This window comes from Paramisgurnus dabryanus, chromosome 13 (genome assembly GCF_030506205.2).
Source record: "Paramisgurnus dabryanus chromosome 13, PD_genome_1.1, whole genome shotgun sequence".
In the NCBI taxonomy this organism is placed as follows: Eukaryota; Metazoa; Chordata; class Actinopteri; order Cypriniformes; family Cobitidae; genus Paramisgurnus; species Paramisgurnus dabryanus.
Window position 1 is genome coordinate 33,505,806 of NC_133349.1, and position 24,371 is coordinate 33,530,176.

At 42.7% G+C, this 24,371-nt stretch overlaps 19 non-coding genes across 19 annotated transcripts; all 19 read right to left on the minus strand.

Annotated features, from left to right (window-relative positions):
* Positions 1-171: 171 nt before the first annotated feature.
* trnag-ucc (transfer RNA glycine (anticodon UCC)) lies at positions 172-243 on the minus strand. The gene has a single exon. It is a non-coding gene; the product is annotated as a tRNA-Gly (tRNA).
* Positions 244-1,333: 1,090 nt separating this feature from the next.
* On the minus strand, positions 1,334-1,449 carry LOC141280133 (U5 spliceosomal RNA). Its single transcript, XR_012334926.1, has one exon. It is a non-coding gene; the product is annotated as a U5 spliceosomal RNA (small nuclear RNA).
* Positions 1,450-2,444: 995 nt separating this feature from the next.
* trnag-ucc (transfer RNA glycine (anticodon UCC)) lies at positions 2,445-2,516 on the minus strand. Its single transcript has one exon. It is a non-coding gene; the product is annotated as a tRNA-Gly (tRNA).
* Positions 2,517-3,606: 1,090 nt separating this feature from the next.
* LOC141280134 (U5 spliceosomal RNA) lies at positions 3,607-3,722 on the minus strand. Its single transcript, XR_012334927.1, has one exon. It is a non-coding gene; the product is annotated as a U5 spliceosomal RNA (small nuclear RNA).
* Positions 3,723-4,717: 995 nt separating this feature from the next.
* On the minus strand, positions 4,718-4,789 carry trnag-ucc (transfer RNA glycine (anticodon UCC)). Its single transcript has one exon. It is a non-coding gene; the product is annotated as a tRNA-Gly (tRNA).
* A 1,090-nt stretch (positions 4,790-5,879) lies between these two features.
* LOC135728421 (U5 spliceosomal RNA) lies at positions 5,880-5,995 on the minus strand. The gene has a single exon (XR_010525567.2). It is a non-coding gene; the product is annotated as a U5 spliceosomal RNA (small nuclear RNA).
* Positions 5,996-6,990: 995 nt separating this feature from the next.
* trnag-ucc (transfer RNA glycine (anticodon UCC)) lies at positions 6,991-7,062 on the minus strand. The gene has a single exon. It is a non-coding gene; the product is annotated as a tRNA-Gly (tRNA).
* Positions 7,063-8,152: 1,090 nt separating this feature from the next.
* LOC135728412 (U5 spliceosomal RNA) lies at positions 8,153-8,268 on the minus strand. Its single transcript, XR_010525558.1, has one exon. It is a non-coding gene; the product is annotated as a U5 spliceosomal RNA (small nuclear RNA).
* Positions 8,269-10,425: 2,157 nt separating this feature from the next.
* On the minus strand, positions 10,426-10,541 carry LOC135728418 (U5 spliceosomal RNA). Its single transcript, XR_010525564.2, has one exon. It is a non-coding gene; the product is annotated as a U5 spliceosomal RNA (small nuclear RNA).
* A 995-nt stretch (positions 10,542-11,536) lies between these two features.
* trnag-ucc (transfer RNA glycine (anticodon UCC)) lies at positions 11,537-11,608 on the minus strand. The gene has a single exon. It is a non-coding gene; the product is annotated as a tRNA-Gly (tRNA).
* Positions 11,609-12,698: 1,090 nt separating this feature from the next.
* On the minus strand, positions 12,699-12,814 carry LOC135728422 (U5 spliceosomal RNA). The gene has a single exon (XR_010525568.2). It is a non-coding gene; the product is annotated as a U5 spliceosomal RNA (small nuclear RNA).
* Positions 12,815-13,809: 995 nt separating this feature from the next.
* trnag-ucc (transfer RNA glycine (anticodon UCC)) lies at positions 13,810-13,881 on the minus strand. The gene has a single exon. It is a non-coding gene; the product is annotated as a tRNA-Gly (tRNA).
* A 1,108-nt stretch (positions 13,882-14,989) lies between these two features.
* LOC135728429 (U5 spliceosomal RNA) lies at positions 14,990-15,105 on the minus strand. The gene has a single exon (XR_010525574.2). It is a non-coding gene; the product is annotated as a U5 spliceosomal RNA (small nuclear RNA).
* A 993-nt stretch (positions 15,106-16,098) lies between these two features.
* Positions 16,099-16,170, minus strand: trnag-ucc (transfer RNA glycine (anticodon UCC)). Its single transcript has one exon. It is a non-coding gene; the product is annotated as a tRNA-Gly (tRNA).
* Positions 16,171-17,278: 1,108 nt separating this feature from the next.
* On the minus strand, positions 17,279-17,394 carry LOC135728423 (U5 spliceosomal RNA). The gene has a single exon (XR_010525569.2). It is a non-coding gene; the product is annotated as a U5 spliceosomal RNA (small nuclear RNA).
* A 993-nt stretch (positions 17,395-18,387) lies between these two features.
* trnag-ucc (transfer RNA glycine (anticodon UCC)) lies at positions 18,388-18,459 on the minus strand. Its single transcript has one exon. It is a non-coding gene; the product is annotated as a tRNA-Gly (tRNA).
* A 1,090-nt stretch (positions 18,460-19,549) lies between these two features.
* On the minus strand, positions 19,550-19,665 carry LOC135728395 (U5 spliceosomal RNA). The gene has a single exon (XR_010525541.1). It is a non-coding gene; the product is annotated as a U5 spliceosomal RNA (small nuclear RNA).
* Positions 19,666-20,660: 995 nt separating this feature from the next.
* Positions 20,661-20,732, minus strand: trnag-ucc (transfer RNA glycine (anticodon UCC)). Its single transcript has one exon. It is a non-coding gene; the product is annotated as a tRNA-Gly (tRNA).
* A 1,090-nt stretch (positions 20,733-21,822) lies between these two features.
* On the minus strand, positions 21,823-21,938 carry LOC135728402 (U5 spliceosomal RNA). Its single transcript, XR_010525548.2, has one exon. It is a non-coding gene; the product is annotated as a U5 spliceosomal RNA (small nuclear RNA).
* Positions 21,939-24,371: the final 2,433 nt, after the last annotated feature.

Here is a 24,371-nt window from a genome sequence, read left to right on the forward strand (position 1 = left end):
GTGGACAGTATCTCCGCCTGTCACGCGGAAGACCGGGGTTCGATTCCCCGACGGGGAGAACTACTTTTCGTTTGACTTCTCAAACAACTTGCACGAGCCACCTTTAAGCATCATAATCGGCTTAAGATCTGCGCTGCTCTCATTCTCACGACTGGGTCGAGCAAAAAGCTGTGCGTTGGCCGGGAATCGAACCCGGGTCAACTGCTTGGAAGGCAGCTATGCTCACCACTATACCACCAACGCAGGCAGGCGGGTATTGCTCAACAAGACTTGTGAATGTCCTCAACCAACTGTTGTTTCAGATCTGCACTGAATTGATCACGGATTCAGTCGATTCCCTTTCATGCCTCCTGCTGTTGTCTCTAACTTGATTACACAGAAGCCAAGGAGTACTCTTTCAAAGGGGATGTTGCCCGGCGTGACGCCCATGAAATCCTCGTTAGTATAGTGGACAGTATCTCCGCCTGTCACGCGGAAGACCGGGGTTCGATTCCCCGACGGGGAGGTTTACTTTGTCTCAGGACTGCCAAATGAAACGCAAGACATACGGCACGAGCTGAAATCTGCTGTGCCGTCCCTATGTTGGATTTACCCGGCGCCTTTGTTTAAAGCCACTGAACACCAGTGATGGGAGAAACCAAGATTTCCGAAGCTTCGAATCAGTTGAACCAATTGCTTCGAAAATTGATTCAGTTTTTCGAAGCGTTCGAAACACCACACTCGCTGGCGACACCTGCTGGTCAAAATAGTGTAAAAGCAGATCTGTCCAAACGTTTGACACTTTATTTTACAAAATAATAGCAAGATTTGTATTAAAATATGTTTAAAAAACTTATTTGACTTAATTATGACATAATTTAAAGTGTATTATATGTTTTTTTGTTTTATTTAGGGCAAACAAATCGTTAAAACTATCTCCCCTTTTAATTATGCACGTTTTTGTCATTAAATCTGTCTATAAAAAAGAGTAAACAAAATGGTAGTGTTATTAGTCAGAAGGATGCATGTTTTATGAACTTGCATCATAAAACTGACCCGAGTTCACCTACCCATATTAGACACTGGTCATTTGTGACCAACTCCCCCTAGTGGTGAACCATCGGATTTTCGAAACGTTTCGAAACGGTCATGACATAATGAAGCCTCGTTTGCTAAAATCACGTGACTTGAAACCGGTTTGAAACACTCTCCGAACCAATTGATTGGAAAGAAAAGATTCCCAAAGGTTTCTAAGCCTCATGAAGCAGTGCTTCGAAAGCGAGCATCACTACTAAACTCATCACGACAAACACAAGCATAACGAAAGACTTTCTGCAATTGACCAAAGTTACGCAGCTCTGCTCTGAGCAGAGCACCCAAAAATACAATAAACTCACAACGGTCCCCCTCCACGGAAATCTTTAGTAAAAGGCGAAAGATTTATGCGTAGTTGAAGGAAAACTTGAGTTATGCCCAACAACCCTTGACCCAGTGTGCTCCGTGTGCCACACCATAATGTCCAAAAAGGGTAATTTCTGGTTCAGGATCCACCCAGACCCTTCCACCTGGGAGGAGCAAAAGAGGTAGAAATACCTTCCTGTGAAAAAAAGACACAGGCACAGGCTACTAACATGTCACAGTGTGATCTTTTGATGAGAGGATTTGGGGAATGAAACTCTGTGCACAGAGGATGCACAGGTTACCTCCAATCTCCATCCCGTTAGGTTTTCAAATCTCAAATAACCAAAATAATAAAAGCCACCCCAAAAAACAGTAGAGGAATTTTCTTCCAAGCCAGGGGAATCTTCATCAATTTCCATAGCCTCTAGAAAAAAGGAAAGAAAGGGCCCCAACAGAAGAACAAGGTCTAAGACCTTCAGCTTAATAGATCATTTTCACTTCAAAAATTCTTTTTGGGGTTATGATAGCTGGTGTTAGGGCAGGGTGTAGTTTAGGGTTAATTTATTTCAGGTAAATAGTAAAAAAGCAAGGGGAGGGGTTGGGTTAAGGTTCAGAATGGGGCAGGGCTGTCTTTTAAAAGACCTATCTAGGGGGGTTACTGATTTTGGGGTAAGGATGGTGGTTGGCTGGGGCAGTAGAAGGGAATGTTTTTTAAAAAAGAAGGTAAAGAAACTTTTTAAAATATAAACAAACACACAAAATAAACAAAAAACGTGGGGAAAAAAACAGGAAGGCTGTCCTCACAAATGGGGAGTACGTGTGTTATAAGCTGCGGTCTGGGTTGACGACTCGGCTCGACGACCCAGTTCGGGCCTCAGATCCTCGTTAGTATAGTGGACAGTATCTCCGCCCGTCACGCGGAAGACCGGGGTTCGATTCCCCGACGGGGAGAACTACTTTTCGTTTGACTTCTCAAACAACTTGCACGAGCCACCTTTAAGCATCATAATCGGCTTAAGATCTGCGCTGCTCTCATTCTCACGACTGGGTCGAGCAAAAAGCTGTGCGTTGGCCGGGAATCGAACCCGGGTCAACTGCTTGGAAGGCAGCTATGCTCACCACTATACCACCAACGCAGGCAGGCGGGTATTGCTCAACAAGACTTGTGAATGTCCTCAACCAACTGTTGTTTCAGATCTGCACTGAATTGATCACGGATTCAGTCGATTCCCTTTCATGCCTCCTGCTGTTGTCTCTAACTTGATTACACAGAAGCCAAGGAGTACTCTTTCAAAGGGGATGTTGCCCGGCGTGACGCCCATGAAATCCTCGTTAGTATAGTGGACAGTATCTCCGCCTGTCACGCGGAAGACCGGGGTTCGATTCCCCGACGGGGAGGTTTACTTTGTCTCAGGACTGCCAAATGAAACGCAAGACATACGGCACGAGCTGAAATCTGCTGTGCCGTCCCTATGTTGGATTTACCCGGCGCCTTTGTTTAAAGCCACTGAACACCAGTGATGGGAGAAACCAAGATTTCCGAAGCTTCGAATCAGTTGAACCAATTGCTTCGAAAATTGATTCAGTTTTTCGAAGCGTTCGAAACACCACACTCGCTGGCGACACCTGCTGGTCAAAATAGTGTAAAAGCAGATCTGTCCAAACGTTTGACACTTTATTTTACAAAATAATAGCAAGATTTGTATTAAAATATGTTTAAAAAACTTATTTGACTGTATTATGACATAATTTAAAGTGTATTATATGTTTTTTTGTTTTATTTAGGGCAAACAAATCGTTAAAACTATCTCCCCTTTTAATTATGCACGTTTTTGTCATTAAATCTGTCTATAAAAAAGAGTAAACAAAATGGTAGTGTTATTAGTCAGAAGGATGCATGTTTTATGAACTTGCATCATAAAACTGACCCGAGTTCACCTACCCATATTAGACACTGGTCATTTGTGACCAACTCCCCCTAGTGGTGAACCATCGGATTTTCGAAACGTTTCGAAACGGTCATGACATAATGAAGCCTCGTTTGCTAAAATCACGTGACTTGAAACCGGTTTGAAACACTCTCCGAACCAATTGATTGGAAAGAAAAGATTCCCAAAGGTTTCTAAGCCTCATGAAGCAGTGCTTCGAAAGCGAGCATCACTACTAAACTCATCACGACAAACACAAGCATAACGAAAGACTTTCTGCAATTGACCAAAGTTACGCAGCTCTGCTCTGAGCAGAGCACCCAAAAATACAATAAACTCACAACGGTCCCCCTCCACGGAAATCTTTAGTAAAAGGCGAAAGATTTATGCGTAGTTGAAGGAAAACTTGAGTTATGCCCAACAACCCTTGACCCAGTGTGCTCCGTGTGCCACACCATAATGTCCAAAAAGGGTAATTTCTGGTTCAGGATCCACCCAGACCCTTCCACCTGGGAGGAGCAAAAGAGGTAGAAATACCTTCCTGTGAAAAAAAGACACAGGCACAGGCTACTAACATGTCACAGTGTGATCTTTTGATGAGAGGATTTGGGGAATGAAACTCTGTGCACAGAGGATGCACAGGTTACCTCCAATCTCCATCCCGTTAGGTTTTCAAATCTCAAATAACCAAAATAATAAAAGCCACCCCAAAAAACAGTAGAGGAATTTTCTTCCAAGCCAGGGGAATCTTCATCAATTTCCATAGCCTCTAGAAAAAAGGAAAGAAAGGGCCCCAACAGAAGAACAAGGTCTAAGACCTTCAGCTTAATAGATCATTTTCACTTCAAAAATTCTTTTTGGGGTTATGATAGCTGGTGTTAGGGCAGGGTGTAGTTTAGGGTTAATTTATTTCAGGTAAATAGTAAAAAAGCAAGGGGAGGGGTTGGGTTAAGGTTCAGAATGGGGCAGGGCTGTCTTTTAAAAGACCTATCTAGGGGGGTTACTGATTTTGGGGTAAGGATGGTGGTTGGCTGGGGCAGTAGAAGGGAATGTTTTTTAAAAAAGAAGGTAAAGAAACTTTTTAAAATATAAACAAACACACAAAATAAACAAAAAACGTGGGGAAAAAAACAGGAAGGCTGTCCTCACACATGGGGAGTACGTGTGTTATAAGCTGCGGTCTGGGTTGACGACTCGGCTCGACGACCCAGTTCGGGCGTCAGATCCTCGTTAGTATAGTGGACAGTATCTCCGCCTGTCACGCGGAAGACCGGGGTTCGATTCCCCGACGGGGAGAACTACTTTTCGTTTGACTTCTCAAACAACTTGCACGAGCCACCTTTAAGCATCATAATCGGCTTAAGATCTGCGCTGCTCTCATTCTCACGACTGGGTCGAGCAAAAAGCTGTGCGTTGGCCGGGAATCGAACCCGGGTCAACTGCTTGGAAGGCAGCTATGCTCACCACTATACCACCAACGCAGGCAGGCGGGTATTGCTCAACAAGACTTGTGAATGTCCTCAACCAACTGTTGTTTCAGATCTGCACTGAATTGATCACGGATTCAGTCGATTCCCTTTCATGCCTCCTGCTGTTGTCTCTAACTTGATTACACAGAAGCCAAGGAGTACTCTTTCAAAGGGGATGTTGCCCGGCGTGACGCCCATGAAATCCTCGTTAGTATAGTGGACAGTATCTCCGCCTGTCACGCGGAAGACCGGGGTTCGATTCCCCGACGGGGAGGTTTACTTTGTCTCAGGACTGCCAAATGAAACGCAAGACATACGGCACGAGCTGAAATCTGCTGTGCCGTCCCTATGTTGGATTTACCCGGCGCCTTTGTTTAAAGCCACTGAACACCAGTGATGGGAGAAACCAAGATTTCCGAAGCTTCGAATCAGTTGAACCAATTGCTTCGAAAATTGATTCAGTTTTTCGAAGCGTTCGAAACACCACACTCGCTGGCGACACCTGCTGGTCAAAATAGTGTAAAAGCAGATCTGTCCAAACGTTTGACACTTTATTTTACAAAATAATAGCAAGATTTGTATTAAAATATGTTTAAAAAACTTATTTGACTTAATTATGACATAATTTAAAGTGTATTATATGTTTTTTTGTTTTATTTAGGGCAAACAAATCGTTAAAACTATCTCCCCTTTTAATTATGCACGTTTTTGTCATTAAATCTGTCTATAAAAAAGAGTAAACAAAATGGTAGTGTTATTAGTCAGAAGGATGCATGTTTTATGAACTTGCATCATAAAACTGACCCGAGTTCACCTACCCATATTAGACACTGGTCATTTGTGACCAACTCCCCCTAGTGGTGAACCATCGGATTTTCGAAACGTTTCGAAACGGTCATGACATAATGAAGCCTCGTTTGCTAAAATCACGTGACTTGAAACCGGTTTGAAACACTCTCCGAACCAATTGATTGGAAAGAAAAGATTCCCAAAGGTTTCTAAGCCTCATGAAGCAGTGCTTCGAAAGCGAGCATCACTACTAAACTCATCACGACAAACACAAGCATAACGAAAGACTTTCTGCAATTGACCAAAGTTACGCAGCTCTGCTCTGAGCAGAGCACCCAAAAATACAATAAACTCACAACGGTCCCCCTCCACGGAAATCTTTAGTAAAAGGCGAAAGATTTATGCGTAGTTGAAGGAAAACTTGAGTTATGCCCAACAACCCTTGACCCAGTGTGCTCCGTGTGCCACACCATAATGTCCAAAAAGGGTAATTTCTGGTTCAGGATCCACCCAGACCCTTCCACCTGGGAGGAGCAAAAGAGGTAGAAATACCTTCCTGTGAAAAAAAGACACAGGCACAGGCTACTAACATGTCACAGTGTGATCTTTTGATGAGAGGATTTGGGGAATGAAACTCTGTGCACAGAGGATGCACAGGTTACCTCCAATCTCCATCCCGTTAGGTTTTCAAATCTCAAATAACCAAAATAATAAAAGCCACCCCAAAAAACAGTAGAGGAATTTTCTTCCAAGCCAGGGGAATCTTCATCAATTTCCATAGCCTCTAGAAAAAAGGAAAGAAAGGGCCCCAACAGAAGAACAAGGTCTAAGACCTTCAGCTTAATAGATCATTTTCACTTCAAAAATTCTTTTTGGGGTTATGATAGCTGGTGTTAGGGCAGGGTGTAGTTTAGGGTTAATTTATTTCAGGTAAATAGTAAAAAAGCAAGGGGAGGGGTTGGGTTAAGGTTCAGAATGGGGCAGGGCTGTCTTTTAAAAGACCTATCTAGGGGGGTTACTGATTTTGGGGTAAGGATGGTGGTTGGCTGGGGCAGTAGAAGGGAATGTTTTTTAAAAAAGAAGGTAAAGAAACTTTTTAAAATATAAACAAACACACAAAATAAACAAAAAACGTGGGGAAAAAAACAGGAAGGCTGTCCTCACAAATGGGGAGTACGTGTGTTATAAGCTGCGGTCTGGGTTGACGACTCGGCTCGACGACCCAGTTCGGGCCTCAGATCCTCGTTAGTATAGTGGACAGTATCTCCGCCCGTCACGCGGAAGACCGGGGTTCGATTCCCCGACGGGGAGAACTACTTTTCGTTTGACTTCTCAAACAACTTGCACGAGCCACCTTTAAGCATCATAATCGGCTTAAGATCTGCGCTGCTCTCATTCTCACGACTGGGTCGAGCAAAAAGCTGTGCGTTGGCCGGGAATCGAACCCGGGTCAACTGCTTGGAAGGCAGCTATGCTCACCACTATACCACCAACGCAGGCAGGCGGGTATTGCTCAACAAGACTTGTGAATGTCCTCAACCAACTGTTGTTTCAGATCTGCACTGAATTGATCACGGATTCAGTCGATTCCCTTTCATGCCTCCTGCTGTTGTCTCTAACTTGATTACACAGAAGCCAAGGAGTACTCTTTCAAAGGGGATGTTGCCCGGCGTGACGCCCATGAAATCCTCGTTAGTATAGTGGACAGTATCTCCGCCTGTCACGCGGAAGACCGGGGTTCGATTCCCCGACGGGGAGGTTTACTTTGTCTCAGGACTGCCAAATGAAACGCAAGACATACGGCACGAGCTGAAATCTGCTGTGCCGTCCCTATGTTGGATTTACCCGGCGCCTTTGTTTAAAGCCACTGAACACCAGTGATGGGAGAAACCAAGATTTCCGAAGCTTCGAATCAGTTGAACCAATTGCTTCGAAAATTGATTCAGTTTTTCGAAGCGTTCGAAACACCACACTCGCTGGCGACACCTGCTGGTCAAAATAGTGTAAAAGCAGATCTGTCCAAACGTTTGACACTTTATTTTACAAAATAATAGCAAGATTTGTATTAAAATATGTTTAAAAAACTTATTTGACTTTATTATGACATAATTTAAAGTGTATTATATGTTTTTTTGTTTTATTTAGGGCAAACAAATCGTTAAAACTATCTCCCCTTTTAATTATGCACGTTTTTGTCATTAAATCTGTCTATAAAAAAGAGTAAACAAAATGGTAGTGTTATTAGTCAGAAGGATGCATGTTTTATGAACTTGCATCATAAAACTGACCCGAGTTCACCTACCCATATTAGACACTGGTCATTTGTGACCAACTCCCCCTAGTGGTGAACCATCGGATTTTCGAAACGTTTCGAAACGGTCATGACATAATGAAGCCTCGTTTGCTAAAATCACGTGACTTGAAACCGGTTTGAAACACTCTCCGAACCAATTGATTGGAAAGAAAAGATTCCCAAAGGTTTCTAAGCCTCATGAAGCAGTGCTTCGAAAGCGAGCATCACTACTAAACTCATCACGACAAACACAAGCATAACGAAAGACTTTCTGCAATTGACCAAAGTTACGCAGCTCTGCTCTGAGCAGAGCACCCAAAAATACAATAAACTCACAACGGTCCCCCTCCACGGAAATCTTTAGTAAAAGGCGAAAGATTTATGCGTAGTTGAAGGAAAACTTGAGTTATGCCCAACAACCCTTGACCCAGTGTGCTCCGTGTGCCACACCATAATGTCCAAAAAGGGTAATTTCTGGTTCAGGATCCACCCAGACCCTTCCACCTGGGAGGAGCAAAAGAGGTAGAAATACCTTCCTGTGAAAAAAAGACACAGGCACAGGCTACTAACATGTCACAGTGTGATCTTTTGATGAGAGGATTTGGGGAATGAAACTCTGTGCACAGAGGATGCACAGGTTACCTCCAATCTCCATCCCGTTAGGTTTTCAAATCTCAAATAACCAAAATAATAAAAGCCACCCCAAAAAACAGTAGAGGAATTTTCTTCCAAGCCAGGGGAATCTTCATCAATTTCCATAGCCTCTAGAAAAAAGGAAAGAAAGGGCCCCAACAGAAGAACAAGGTCTAAGACCTTCAGCTTAATAGATCATTTTCACTTCAAAAATTCTTTTTGGGGTTATGATAGCTGGTGTTAGGGCAGGGTGTAGTTTAGGGTTAATTTATTTCAGGTAAATAGTAAAAAAGCAAGGGGAGGGGTTGGGTTAAGGTTCAGAATGGGGCAGGGCTGTCTTTTAAAAGACCTATCTAGGGGGGTTACTGATTTTGGGGTAAGGATGGTGGTTGGCTGGGGCAGTAGAAGGGAATGTTTTTTAAAAAAGAAGGTAAAGAAACTTTTTAAAATATAAACAAACACACAAAATAAACAAAAAACGTGGGGAAAAAAACAGGAAGGCTGTCCTCACACATGGGGAGTACGTGTGTTATAAGCTGCGGTCTGGGTTGACGACTCGGCTCGACGACCCAGTTCGGGCGTCAGATCCTCGTTAGTATAGTGGACAGTATCTCCGCCTGTCACGCGGAAGACCGGGGTTCGATTCCCCGACGGGGAGAACTACTTTTCGTTTGACTTCTCAAACAACTTGCACGAGCCACCTTTAAGCATCATAATCGGCTTAAGATCTGCGCTGCTCTCATTCTCACGACTGGGTCGAGCAAAAAGCTGTGCGTTGGCCGGGAATCGAACCCGGGTCAACTGCTTGGAAGCCAGCTATGCTCACCACTATACCACCAACGCAGGCAGGCGGGTATTGCTCAACAAGACTTGTGAATGTCCTCAACCAACTGTTGTTTCAGATCTGCACTGAATTGATCACGGATTCAGTCGATTCCCTTTCATGCCTCCTGCTGTTGTCTCTAACTTGATTACACAGAAGCCAAGGAGTACTCTTTCAAAGGGGATGTTGCCCGGCGTGACGCCCATGAAATCCTCGTTAGTATAGTGGACAGTATCTCCGCCTGTCACGCGGAAGACCGGGGTTCGATTCCCCGACGGGGAGGTTTACTTTGTCTCAGGACTGCCAAATGAAACGCAAGACATACGGCACGAGCTGAAATCTGCTGTGCCGTCCCTATGTTGGATTTACCCGGCGCCTTTGTTTAAAGCCACTGAACACCAGTGATGGGAGAAACCAAGATTTCCGAAGCTTCGAATCAGTTGAACCAATTGCTTCGAAAATTGATTCAGTTTTTCGAAGCGTTCGAAACACCACACTCGCTGGCGACACCTGCTGGTCAAAATAGTGTAAAAGCAGATCTGTCCAAACGTTTGACACTTTATTTTACAAAATAATAGCAAGATTTGTATTAAAATATGTTTAAAAAACTTATTTGACTTAATTATGACATAATTTAAAGTGTATTATATGTTTTTTTGTTTTATTTAGGGCAAACAAATCGTTAAAACTATCTCCCCTTTTAATTATGCACGTTTTTGTCATTAAATCTGTCTATAAAAAAGAGTAAACAAAATGGTAGTGTTATTAGTCAGAAGGATGCATGTTTTATGAACTTGCATCATAAAACTGACCCGAGTTCACCTACCCATATTAGACACTGGTCATTTGTGACCAACTCCCCCTAGTGGTGAACCATCGGATTTTCGAAACGTTTCGAAACGGTCATGACATAATGAAGCCTCGTTTGCTAAAATCACGTGACTTGAAACCGGTTTGAAACACTCTCCGAACCAATTGATTGGAAAGAAAAGATTCCCAAAGGTTTCTAAGCCTCATGAAGCAGTGCTTCGAAAGCGAGCATCACTACTAAACTCATCACGACAAACACAAGCATAACGAAAGACTTTCTGCAATTGACCAAAGTTACGCAGCTCTGCTCTGAGCAGAGCACCCAAAAATACAATAAACTCACAACGGTCCCCCTCCACGGAAATCTTTAGTAAAAGGCGAAAGATTTATGCGTAGTTGAAGGAAAACTTGAGTTATGCCCAACAACCCTTGACCCAGTGTGCTCCGTGTGCCACACCATAATGTCCAAAAAGGGTAATTTCTGGTTCAGGATCCACCCAGACCCTTCCACCTGGGAGGAGCAAAAGAGGTAGAAATACCTTCCTGTGAAAAAAAGACACAGGCACAGGCTACTAACATGTCACAGTGTGATCTTTTGATGAGAGGATTTGGGGAATGAAACTCTGTGCACAGAGGATGCACAGGTTACCTCCAATCTCCATCCCGTTAGGTTTTCAAATCTCAAATAACCAAAATAATAAAAGCCACCCCAAAAAACAGTAGAGGAATTTTCTTCCAAGCCAGGGGAATCTTCATCAATTTCCATAGCCTCTAGAAAAAAGGAAAGAAAGGGCCCCAACAGAAGAACAAGGTCTAAGACCTTCAGCTTAATAGATCATTTTCACTTCAAAAATTCTTTTTGGGGTTATGATAGCTGGTGTTAGGGCAGGGTGTAGTTTAGGGTTAATTTATTTCAGGTAAATAGTAAAAAAGCAAGGGGAGGGGTTGGGTTAAGGTTCAGAATGGGGCAGGGCTGTCTTTTAAAAGACCTATCTAGGGGGGTTACTGATTTTGGGGTAAGGATGGTGGTTGGCTGGGGCAGTAGAAGGGAATGTTTTTTAAAAAAGAAGGTAAAGAAACTTTTTAAAATATAAACAAACACACAAAATAAACAAAAAACGTGGGGAAAAAAACAGGAAGGCTGTCCTCACAAATGGGGAGTACGTGTGTTATAAGCTGCGGTCTGGGTTGACGACTCGGCTCGACGACCCAGTTCGGGCGTCAGATCCTCGTTAGTATAGTGGACAGTATCTCCGCCTGTCACGCGGAAGACCGAGGTTCGATTCCCCGACGGGGAGAGCTACTTTTCGTTTGACTTCTCAAACAACTTGCACGAGCCACCTTTAAGCATCATAATCGGCTTAAGATCTGCGCTGCTCTCATTCTCACGACTGGGTCGAGCAAAAAGCTGTGCGTTGGCCGGGAATCGAACCCGGGTCAACTGCTTGGAAGGCAGCTATGCTCACCACTATACCACCAACGCAGGCAGGCGGGTATTGCTCAACAAGACTTGTGAATGTCCTCAACCAACTGTTGTTTCAGATCTGCACTGAATTGATCACGGATTCAGTCGATTCCCTTTCATGCCTCCTGCTGTTGTCTCTAACTTGATTACACAGAAGCCAAGGAGTACTCTTTCAAAGGGGATGTTGCCCGGCGTGATGCCCATGAAATCCTCGTTAGTATAGTGGACAGTATCTCCGCCTGTCACGCGGAAGACCGGGGTTCGATTCCCCGACGGGGAGGTTTACTTTGTCTCAGGACTGCCAAATGAAACGCAAGACATACGGCACGAGCTGAAATCTGCTGTGCCGTCCCTATGTTGGATTTACCCGGCGCCTTTGTTTAAAGCCACTGAACACCAGTGATGGGAGAAACCAAGATTTCCGAAGCTTCGAATCAGTTGAACCAATTGCTTCGAAAATTGATTCAGTTTTTCGAAGCGTTCGAAACACCACACTCGCTGGCGACACCTGCTGGTCAAAATAGTGTAAAAGCAGATCTGTCCAAACGTTTGACACTTTATTTTACAAAATAATAGCAAGATTTGTATTAAAATATGTTTAAAAAACTTATTTGACTTAATTATGACATAATTTAAAGTGTATTATGTGTTTTTTTGTTTTATTTAGGGCAAACAAATCGTTAAAACTATCTCCCCTTTTAATTATGCACGTTTTTGTCATTAAATCTGTCTATAAAAAAGAGTAAACAAAATGGTAGTGTTATTAGTCAGAAGGATGCATGTTTTATGAACTTGCATCATAAAACTGACCCGAGTTCACCTAACCATATTAGACACTGGTCATTTGTGACCAACTCCCCCTAGTGGTGAACCATCGGATTTTTGAAACGTTTCGAAACAGTCATGACATAATGAAGCCTCGTTTGCTAAAATCACGTGACTTGGAACCGGTTTGAAACACTCTCCGAACCAATTGATTGGAAAGAAAAGATTCCCAAAGGTTTCTAAGCCTCATGAAGCAGTGCTTCGAAAGCGAGCATCACTACTAAACTCATCACGACAAACACAAGCATAACGAAAGACTTTCTGCAATTGACCAAAGTTACGCAGCTCTGCTCTGAGCAGAGCACCCAAAAATACAATAAACTCACAACGGTCCCCCTCCACGGAAATCTTTAGTAAAAGGCAAAAGATTTATGCGTAGTTGAAGGAAAACTTGAGTTATGCCCAACAACCCTTGACCCAGTGTGCTCCATGTGCCACACCATAATGTCCAAAAAGGGTAATTTCTGGTTCAGGATCCACCCAGACCCTTCCACCTGGAAGGAGCAAAAGAGGTAGAAATACCTTCCTGTGAAAAAAAGACACAGGCACAGGCTACTAACATGTCACAGTGTGATCTTTTGATGAGAGGATTTGGGGAATGAAACTCTGTGCACAGAAGATGCACAGGTTACCTCCAATCTCCATCCCGTTAGGTTTTCAAATCTCAAATAACCAAAATAATAAAAGCCACCCCAAAAAACAGTAGAGGAATTTTCTTCCAAGCCAGGGGAATCTTCATCAATTTCCATAGCCTCTAGAAAAAAGGAAAGAAAGGGCCCCAACAGAAGAACAAGGTCTAAGACCTTCAGCTTAATAGATCATTTTCACTTCAAAAATTCTTTTTGGGGTTATGATAGCTGGTGTTAGGGCAGGGTGTAGTTTAGGGTTAATTTATTTCAGGTAAATAGTAAAAAAGCAAGGGGAGGGGTTGGGTTAAGGTTCAGAATGGGGCAGGGCTGTCCTTTAAAAGACCTATCTAGGGGGGTTACTGATTTTGGGGTAAGGATGGTGGTTGGCTGGGGCAGTAGAAGGGAATGTTTTTTAAAAAAGAAGGTAAAGAAACTTTTTAAAATATAAACAAACACACAAAATAAACAAAAAACGTGGGGAAAAAAACAGGAAGGCTGTCCTCACAAATGGGGAGTACGTGTGTTATAAGCTGCGGTCTGGGTTGACGACTCGGCTCGACGACCCTGTTCGGGCGTCAGATCCTCGTTAGTATAGTGGACAGTATCTCCGCCTGTCACGCGGAAGACCGGGGTTCGATTCCCCGACGGGGAGAACTACTTTTCGTTTGACTTCTCAAACAACTTGCACGAGCCACCTTTAAGCATCAAAATCGGCTTAAGAACTGCGCTGCTCTCATTCTCATGACTGGGTCGAGCAAAAAGCTCTGCGTTGGCCGGGAGTCGAACCCGGGTCAACTGCTTGGAAGGCAGCTATGCTCACCACTATACCACCAACGCAGGCAGGCGGGTATTGCTCAACAAGACTTGTGAATGTCCTCAACCAACTGTTGTTTCAGATCTGCACTGAATTGATCACGGATTCAGTCGATTCCCTTTCATGCCTCCTGCTGTTGTCTCTAACTTGATGACACAGAAGCAAAGGAGTTCTCTTTCAAAGGGGAGGTTGCCCGGCGTGACGCCCATGAAACCCTCGTTAGTATAGTGGACAGTATCTCCGCCTGTCACGCGGAAGACTGGGGTTCGATTCCCCGACGGGGAGGTTTCCTTTGTCTCAGGACTGCCAAATGAAATGCAAGAGATATGGCACGAGCTGAATACTGCTGTGCCGTCTTCGCACCTCTTGCCGTCCCTATGTTGGATTTACCCGGCGCCTTTGTTTAAAGCCACCGAACACCAGTGATGGGAGAAACCAAGATTTCCGAAGCTTCGAATCAGTTGAACCAATTGCTTCGAAAATTGATTCAGTTTTTCGAAGCGTTCGAAACACCACACTCGCTGGCGACACCTGCTGGTCAAAATAGTGTAAAAGCAGATCTGTCCAAACGTTTGACACTTTATTTTACAAAATAATAGCAAGATTTGTATTAAAATATGTTTAAAAAACTTATTTGACTTAATTATGACATAATTTAAAGTGTATTATGTGTTTTTTTGTTTTATTTAGGGCAAACAAAACGTTAAAACTATCTCCCCTTTTAATTATGCACGTTTTTGTCATTAAATCTGTCTATAAAAAAGAGTAAAGAAAATGGTAGTGTTATTAGTCAGAAGGATGCATGTTTTATGAACTTGCATCATAAAACTGACCCGAGTTCACCTAACCATATTAGACACTGGTCATTTGTGACCAGCTCCCCCTAGTGGTGAACCATCGGATTTTCGAAACGTTTCGAAACGGTCATGACATAATGAAGCCTCGTTTGCTAAAATCACGTGACTTGAAACCGGTTTGAAACACTCTCCGAACCAATTGATTGGAAAGAAAAGATTCCCAAAGGTTTCTAAGCCTCATGAAGCAGTGCTTCGAAAGCGAGCATCACTACTAAACTCATCACGACAAACACAAGCATAACGGAAGACTTTCTGCAATTGACCAAAGTTACGCAGCTCTGCTCTGAGCAGAGCACCCAAAAATACAATAAACTCACAACAGTCCCCCTCCATGGAAATCTTTAGTAAAAGGCGAAAGATTTATGCGTAGTTGAAGGAAAACTTGAGTTATGCCCAACAACCCTTGACCCAGTGTGCTCCGTGTGCCACACCATAATGTCCAAAAAGGGTAATTTCTGGTTCAGGATCCACCCAGACCCTTCCACCTGGGAGGAGCAAAAGAGGTAGAAATACCTTCCTGTGAAAAAAAGACACAGGCACAGGCTACTAACATGTCACAGTGTGATCTTTTGATGAGAGGATTTGGGGAATGAACTCTGTGCACAGAGGATGCACAGGTTACCTCCAATCTCCATCCCGTTAGGTTTTCAAATCTCAAATAACCAAAATAATAAAAGCCACCCCAAAAAACAGTAGAGGAATTTTCTTCCAAGCCAGGGGAATCTTCATCAATTTCCATAGCCTCTAGAAAAAAGGAAAGAAAGGGCCCCAACAGAAGAACAAGGTCTAAGACCTTCAGCTTAATAGATCATTTTCACTTCAAAAATTCTTTTTGGGGTTATGATAGCTGGTGTTAGGGCAGGGTGTAGTTTAGGGTTAATTTATTTCAGGTAAATAGTAAAAAAGCAAGGGGAGGGGTTGGGTTAAGGTTCAGAATGGGGCAGGGCTGTCTTTTAAAAGACCTATCTAGGGGGGTTACTGATTTTGGGGTAAGGATGGTGGTTGGCTGGGGCAGTAGAAGGGAATGTTTTTTAAAAAAGAAGGTAAAGAAACTTTTTAAAATATAAACAAACACACAAAATAAACAAAAAACGTGGGGAAAAAACAGGAAGGCTGTCCTCACAAATGGGTAGTACGTGTGTTATAAGCTGCGGTCTGGGTTGACGACTCGGCTCGACGACCCAGTTCGGGCGTCAGATCCTCGTTAGTAAAGTGGACAGTATCTCCGCCTGTCACGCGGAAGACCGGGGTTCGATTCCCCGAGGGGGAGAACTACTTTTCGTTTGACTTCTCAAACAACTTGCACGAGCCACCTTTAAGCATCAAAATCGGCTTAAGAACTGCGCTGCTCTCATTCTCATGACTGGGTCGAGCAAAAAGCTGTGCGTTGGCCGGGAGTCGAACCCGGGTCAACTGCTTGGAAGGCAGCTATGCTCACCACTATACCACCAACGCAGGCAGGCGGGTATTGCTCAACAAGACTTGTGAATGTCCTCAACCAACTGTTGTTTCAGATCTGCACTGAATTGATCACGGATTCAGTCGATTCCCTTTCATGCCTCCTGCTGTTGTCTCTAACTTGATGACACAGAAGCCAAGGAGTTCTCTTTCAAAGGGGAGGTTGCCCGGCGTGTCGCCCATGAAACCCTCGTTAGTATAGTGGACAGTATCTCCGCCTGTCACGCGGAAGACCGGGGTTCGATTCCCCGACGGGGAGGTTTACTTTGTCTCAGGACTGCCAAATGAAATGCAAGAGATATGGCACGAGCTGAATACTGCTGTGCCGTCTTCGCACCTCTTGCCGTCCCTATGTTGGATTTACCCGGCGCCTTTGTTTAAAGCCACCGAACACCAGTGATGGGAGAAACCAAGATTTCCGAAGCTTCGAATCAGTTGAACCAATTGCTTCGAAAATTGATTCAGTTTTTCGAAGCGTTCGAAACACCACACTCGCTGGCGACACCTGCTGGTCAAAATAGTGTAAAAGCAGATCTGTCCAAACGTTTGACACTTTATTTTACAAAATAATAGCAAGATTTGTATTAAAATATGTTTAAAAAACTTATTTGACTTAATTATGACATAATTTAAAGTGTATTATGTGTTTTTTTGTTTTATTTAGGGCAAACAAATCGTTAAAACTATCTCCCCTTTTAATTATGCACGTTTTTGTCATTAAATCTGTCTATAAAAAAGAGTAAAGAAAATGGTAGTGTTATTAGTCAGAAGGATGCATGTTTTATGAACTTGCATCATAAAACTGACCCGAGTTCACCTAACCATATTAGACACTGGTCATTTGTGACCAGCTCCCCCTAGTGGTGAACCATCGGATTTTCGAAACGTTTCGAAACGGTCATGACATAATGAAGCCTCGTTTGCTAAAATCACGTGACTTGAAACCGGTTTGAAACACTCTCCGAACCAATTGATTGGAAAGAAAAGATTCCCAAAGGTTTCTAAGCCTCATGAAGCAGTGCTTCGAAAGCGAGCATCACTACTAAACTCATCACGACAAACACAAGCATAACGGAAGACTTTCTGCAATTGACCAAAGTTACGCAGCTCTGCTCTGAGCAGAGCACCCAAAAATACAATAAACTCACAACGGTCCCCCTCCACGGAAATCTTTAGTAAAAGGCGAAAGATTTATGCGTAGTTGAAGGAAAACTTGAGTTATGCCCAACAACCCTTGACCCAGTGTGCTCCGTGTGCCACACCATAATGTCCAAAAAGGGTAATTTCTGGTTCAGGATCCACCCAGACCCTTCCACCTGGGAGGAGCAAAAGAGGTAGAAATACCTTCCTGTGAAAAAAAGACACAGGCACAGGCTACTAACATGTCACAGTGTGATCTTTTGATGAGAGGATTTGGGGAATGAACTCTGTGCACAGAGGATGCACAGGTTACCTCCAATCTCCATCCCGTTAGGTTTTCAAATCTCAAATAACCAAAATAATAAAAGCCACCCCAAAAAACAGTAGAGGAATTTTCTTCCAAGCCAGGGGAATCTTCATCAATTTCCATAGCCTCTAGAAAAAAGGAAAGAAAGGGCCCCAACAGAAGAACAAGGTCTAAGACCTTCAGCTTAATAGATCATTTTCACTTCAAAAATTCTTTTTGGGGTTATGATAGCTGGTGTTAGGGCAGGGTGTAGTTTAGGGTTAATTTATTTCAGGTAAATAGTAAAAAAGCAAGGGGAGGGGTTGGGTTAAGGTTCAGAATGGGGCAGGGCTGTCTTTTAAAAGACCTATCTAGGGGGGTTACTGATTTTGGGGTAAGGATGGTGGTTGGCTGGGGCAGTAGAAGGGAATGTTTTTTAAAAAAGAAGGTAAAGAAACTTTTTAAAATATAAACAAACACACAAAATAAACAAAAAACGTGGGGAAAAAACAGGAAGGCTGTCCTCACAAATGGGGAGTACGTGTGTTATAAGCTGCGGTCTGGGTTGACGACTCGGCTCGACGACCCAGTTCGGGCGTCAGATCCTCGTTAGTAAAGTGGACAGTATCTCCGCCTGTCACGCGGAAGACCGGGGTTCGATTCCCCGACGGGGAGAACTACTTTTCGTTTGACTTCTCAAACAACTTGCACGAGCCACCTTTAAGCATCATAATCGGCTTAAGATCTGCGCTGCTCTCATTCTCACGACTGGGTCGAGCAAAAAGCTGTGCGTTGGCCGGGAATCGAACCCGGGTCAACTGCTTGGAAGGCAGCTATGCTCACCACTATACCACCAACGCAGGCAGGCGGGTATTGCTCAACAAGACTTGTGAATGTCCTCAACCAACTGTTGTTTCAGATCTGCACTGAATTGATCACGGATTCAGTCGATTCCCTTTCATGCCTCCTGCTGTTGTCTCTAACTTGATTACACAGAAGCCAAGGAGTACTCTTTCAAAGGGGATGTTGCCCGGCGTGACGCCCATGAAATCCTCGTTAGTGTAGTGGACAGTATCTCCGCCTGTCACGCGGAAGACCGGGGTTCGATTCCCCGACGGGGAGGTTTACTTTGTCTCAGGACTGCCAAATGAAACGCAAGACATACGGCACGAGCTGAAATCTGCTGTGCCGTCCCTATGTTGGATTTACCCGGCGCCTTTGTTTAAAGCCACTGAACACCAGTGATGGGAGAAACCAAGATTTCCGAAGCTTCGAATCAGTTGAACCAATTGCTTCGAAAATTGATTCAGTTTTTCGAAGCGTTCGAAACACCACACTCGCTGGCGACACCTGCTGGTCAAAATAGTGTAAAAGCAGATCTGTCCAAACGTTTGACACTTTATTTTACAAAATAATAGCAAGATTTGTATTAAAATATGTTTAAAAAACTTATTTGACTTAATTATGACATAATTTTAAGTGTATTATATGTTTTTTTGTTTTATTTAGGGCAAACAAATCGTTAAAACTATCTCCCCTTTTAATTATGCACGTTTTTGTCATTAAATCTGTCTATAAAAAAGAGTAAACAAAATGGTAGTGTTATTAGTCAGAAGGATGCATGTTTTATGAACTTGCATCATAAAACTGACCCGAGTTCACCTACCCATATTAGACACTGGTCATTTGTGACCAACTCCCCCTAGTGGTGAACCATCGGATTTTCGAAACGTTTCGAAACGGTCATGACATCATGAAGCCTCGTTTGCTAAAATCACGTGACTTGAAACCGGTTTGAAACACTCTCCGAAGCAATTGATTGGAAAGAAAAGATTCCCAAAGGTTTCTAAGCCTCATGAAGCAGTGCTTCGAAAGCGAGCATCACTACTAAACTCATCACGACAAACACAAGCATAACGAAAGACTTTCTGCAATTGACCAAAGTTACGCAGCTCTGCTCTGAGCAGAGCACCCAAAAATACAATAAACTCACAACGGTCCCCCTCCACGGAAATCTTTAGTAAAAGGCGAAAGATTTATGCGTAGTTGAAGGAAAACTTGAGTTATGCCCAACAACCCTTGACCCAGTGTGCTCCATGTGCCACACCATAATGTCCAAAAAGGGTAATTTCTGGTTCAGGATCCACCCAGACCCTTCCACCTGGGAGGAGCAAAAGAGGTAGAAATACCTTCCTGTGAAAAAAAGACACAGGCACAGGCTACTAACATGTCACAGTGTGATCTTTTGATGAGAGGATTTGGGGAATTAAACTCTGTGCACAGAGGATGCACAGGTTACCTCCAATCTCCATCCCGTTAGGTTTTCAAATCTCAAATAACCAAAATAATAAAAGCCACCCCAAAAAACAGTAGAGGAATTTTCTTCCAAGCCAGGGGAATCTTCATCAATTTCCATAGCCTCTAGAAAAAAGGAAAGAAAGGGCCCCAACAGAAGAACAAGGTCTAAGACCTTCAGCTTAATAGATCATTTTCACTTCAAAAATTCTTTTTGGGGTTATGATAGCTGGTGTTAGGGCAGGGTGTAGTTTAGGGTTAATTTATTTCAGGTAAATAGTAAAAAAGCAAGGGGAGGGGTTGGGTTAAGGTTCAGAATGGGGCAGGGCTGTCTTTTAAAAGACCTATCTAGGGGGGTTACTGATTTTGGGGTAAGGATGGTGGTTGGCTGGGGCAGTAGAAGGGAATGTTTTTTAAAAAAGAAGGTAAAGAAACTTTTTAAAATATAAACAAACACACAAAATAAACAAAAAACGTGGGGAAAAAAACAGGAAGGCTGTCCTCACAAATGGGGAGTACGTGTGTTATAAGCTGCGGTCTGGGTTGACGACTCGGCTCGACGACCCAGTTCTGGCGTCAGATCCTCGTTAGTGTAGTGGACAGTATCCCCGCCTGTCACGCGGAAGACCGGGGTTCGATTCCCCGACGGGGAGAACTACTTTTCGTTTGACTTCTCAAACAACTTGCACGAGCCACCTTTAAGCATCATAATCGGCTTAAGATCTGCGCTGCTCTCATTCTCACGACTGGGTCGATCAAAAAGCTGTGCGTTGGCCGGGAATCGAACCCGGGTCAACTGCTTGGAAGGCAGCTATGCTCACCACTATACCACCAACGCAGGCAGGCGGGTATTGCTCAACAAGACTTGTGAATGTCCTCAACCAACTGTTGTTTCAGATCTGCACTGAATTGATCACGGATTCAGTCGATTCCCTTTCATGCCTCCTGCTGTTGTCTCTAACTTGATTACACAGAAGCCAAGGAGTACTCTTTCAAAGGGGATGTTGCCCGGCGTGACGTCCATGAAATCCTCGTTAGTATAGTGGACAGTATCTCCGCCTGTCACGCGGAAGACCGGGGTTCGATTCCCCGACGGGGAGGTTTACTTTGTCTCAGGACTGCCAAATGAAACGCAAGACATACGGCACGAGCTGAAATCTGCTGTGCCGTCCCTATGTTGGATTTACCCGGCGCCTTTGTTTAAAGCCACTGAACACCAGTGATGGGAGAAACCAAGATTTCCGAAGCTTCGAATCAGTTGAACCAATTGCTTCGAAAATTGATTCAGTTTTTCGAAGCGTTCGAAACACCACACTCGCTGGCGACACCTGCTGGTCAAAATAGTGTAAAAGCAGATCTGTCCAAACGTTTGACACTTTATTTTACAAAATAATAGCAAGATTTGTATTAAAATATGTTTAAAAAACTTATTTGACTTAATTATGACATAATTTAAAGTGTATTATATGTTTTTTTGTTTTATTTAGGGCAAACAAATCGTTAAAACTATCTCCCCTTTTAATTATGCACGTTTTTGTCATTAAATCTGTCTATAAAAAAGAGTAAACAAAATGGTAGTGTTATTAGTCAGAAGGATGCATGTTTTATGAACTTGCATCATAAAACTGACCCGAGTTCACCTACCCATATTAGACACTGGTCATTTGTGACCAACTCCCCCTAGTGGTGAACCATCGGATTTTCGAAACGTTTCGAAACGGTCATGACATCATGAAGCCTCGTTTGCTAAAATCACGTGACTTGAAACCGGTTTGAAACACTCTCCGAACCAATTGATTGGAAAGAAAAGATTCCCAAAGGTTTCTAAGCCTCATGAAGCAGTGCTTCGAAAGCGAGCATCACTACTAAACTCATCACGACAAACACAAGCATAACGAAAGACTTTCTGCAATTGACCAAAGTTACGCAGCTCTGCTCTGAGCAGAGCACCTAAAAATACAATAAACTCACAACGGTCCCCCTCCACGGAAATCTTTAGTAAAAGGCGAAAGATTTATGCGCAATTGAAGGAAAACTTGAGTTATGCCCAACAACCCTTGACCCAGTGTGCTCCGTGTGCCACACCATAATGTCCAAAAAGGGTAATTTCTGGTTCAGGATCCACCCAGACCCTTCCACCTGGGAGGAGCAAAAGAGGTAGAAATACCTTCCTGTGAAAAAAAGACACAGGCACAGGCTACTAACATGTCACAGTGTGATCTTTTGATGAGAGGATTTGGGGAATGAAACTCTGTGCACAGAGGATGCACAGGTTACCTCCAATCTCCATCCCGTTAGGTTTTCAAATCTCAAATAACCAAAATAATAAAAGCCACCCCAAAAAACAGTAGAGGAATTTTCTTCCAAGCCAGGGGAATCTTCATCAATTTCCATAGCCTCTAGAAAAAAGGAAAGAAAGGGCCCCAACAGAAGAACAAGGTCTAAGACCTTCAGCTTAATAGATCATTTTCACTTCAAAAATTCTTTTTGGGGTTATGATAGCTGGTGTTAGGGCAGGGTGTAGTTTAGGGTTAATTTATTTCAGGTAAATAGTAAAAAAGCAAGGGGAGGGGTTGGGTTAAGGTTCAGAATGGGGCAGGGCTGTCTTTTAAAAGACCTATCTAGGGGGGTTACTGATTTTGGGGTAAGGATGGTGGTTGGCTGGGGCAGTAGAAGGGAATGTTTTTTAAAAAAGAAGGTAAAGAAACTTTTTAAAATATAAACAAACACACAAAATAAACAAAAAACGTGGGGAAAAAAACAGGAAGGCTGTCCTCACAAATGGGGAGTACGTGTGTTATAAGCTGCGGTCTGGGTTGACGACTCGGCTCGACGACCCAGTTCGGGCGTCAGATCCTCGTTAGTATAGTGGACAGTATCTCTGCCTGTCACGCGAAGGCCGCCCGTGGATACCTGTAGAACGGTGACTAGCCAATCAGAAGCTAGGAAAAATTTGAGGGCGTGTCTCAGGGTGGCCGCACTGAAACATCGGTTCGAATCCCAGTAAAGGTGAAAATGAAGACGTTATTATTACCTTTTGACACATTTACTCATTCATATATTTAATAATTATAATCAGTTATCACTTTACTTTGTTTTTTTTGTATGAAACTTGTTTCTGAATACTTTTTACTGATGCAATTTGTTATAGAACTTTATAGTGTTTATAGTGTATAAATAACTAGTTTTCAGGACATTTTTAGATAAAACACTTTTTAATAAAATTAATATTTAAATGAATACAATTAAATGCATGCCTATTTAATTTTATAAGACAATCATTCTACCACAAGAATATAAACATGTTAAGTGCACAAAAATGTGAACAAAGGCAATTATATTGAATGAACACATACTGGAAATATCTCAAGATGACCAAAATAAATAATCAATCTATGAAATTAAGTGACAGTTTTAAGAAACAGAAACAGGCTTAATAAGGCTGCACAGTACTTTTTCAGTTAAACACAGATGAATCCTACTGCCCATGTGAATGTATACAGTACAGTTATAAATTGGATTGTGCCAAAATTAATAAACTACCACAGTGGTTTCTGCATTAAACAGATATCCATAACAATGTGTTAATTAATAGTAATGTAAATGCATGCAAACACATAGAACACATGTTAAGAATTTTTATAATATTAGGGGTGTGGTATGATGTGGTATGATCTACAGTACATGAGTACTCTACAGCTTCATGCATCTGTAAATCATGTGCATATCAAACTTTTAAAGAATAACATGCTAAAAAAAACCATGCAAATCACGAACTCTGTAGTTATATATATGTACTGATATATAAATATTTTCAATGTTAGAACAATTGACACAAGAATTAGAACATGCCTGAACATGGCCTAACCAACAAACAGCAACAAATTAATGTAGAAAAGATAATCCTGATTCATGTCAGAATCATTCCTAGTGTGCAGAAGGAATAAGACCTTTGACCACTGGGATTCCAACAACTTCTGAATCTGAAAGCATAGTGAAAATAATGTACCTTTTAAGCATTTATAACATAAACAGACAGAATTACATATAAAAGCTTTTACTGTCACATATAGAGGACTGAAGTATATGTTTGTTTGAGCATGTATGTGGTTCTCACTCAGTTGGGCTTTTAGATGAATTTGTGGGTAGCATCATCCTCCCCAATTCTTCACACTCCTCAACTTCTATGAAAAAAGAACAAAACAAAGATTGGTATAAAATAATGGAATTATAAATATCATCAACTGTTGTTTATTCAGGGAAAACTGACTGAGCATTAAACTCTTTTACAGCAATACCTGTGTCAGTTTGTCTCTGTGTGCGTGTATGTGTCAGTTTGTCTCTGTGTGCGTGTATGTGTCAGTTTGTCTCTGTGTGCGTGTATGTGTCAGTTTGTCTCTGTGTGCGTGTATGTGTAAGTTTGTCTCTGTGTGCGTGTATGTGTCAGTTTGTCTATGTGTGCGTTTGTGTCAATTTG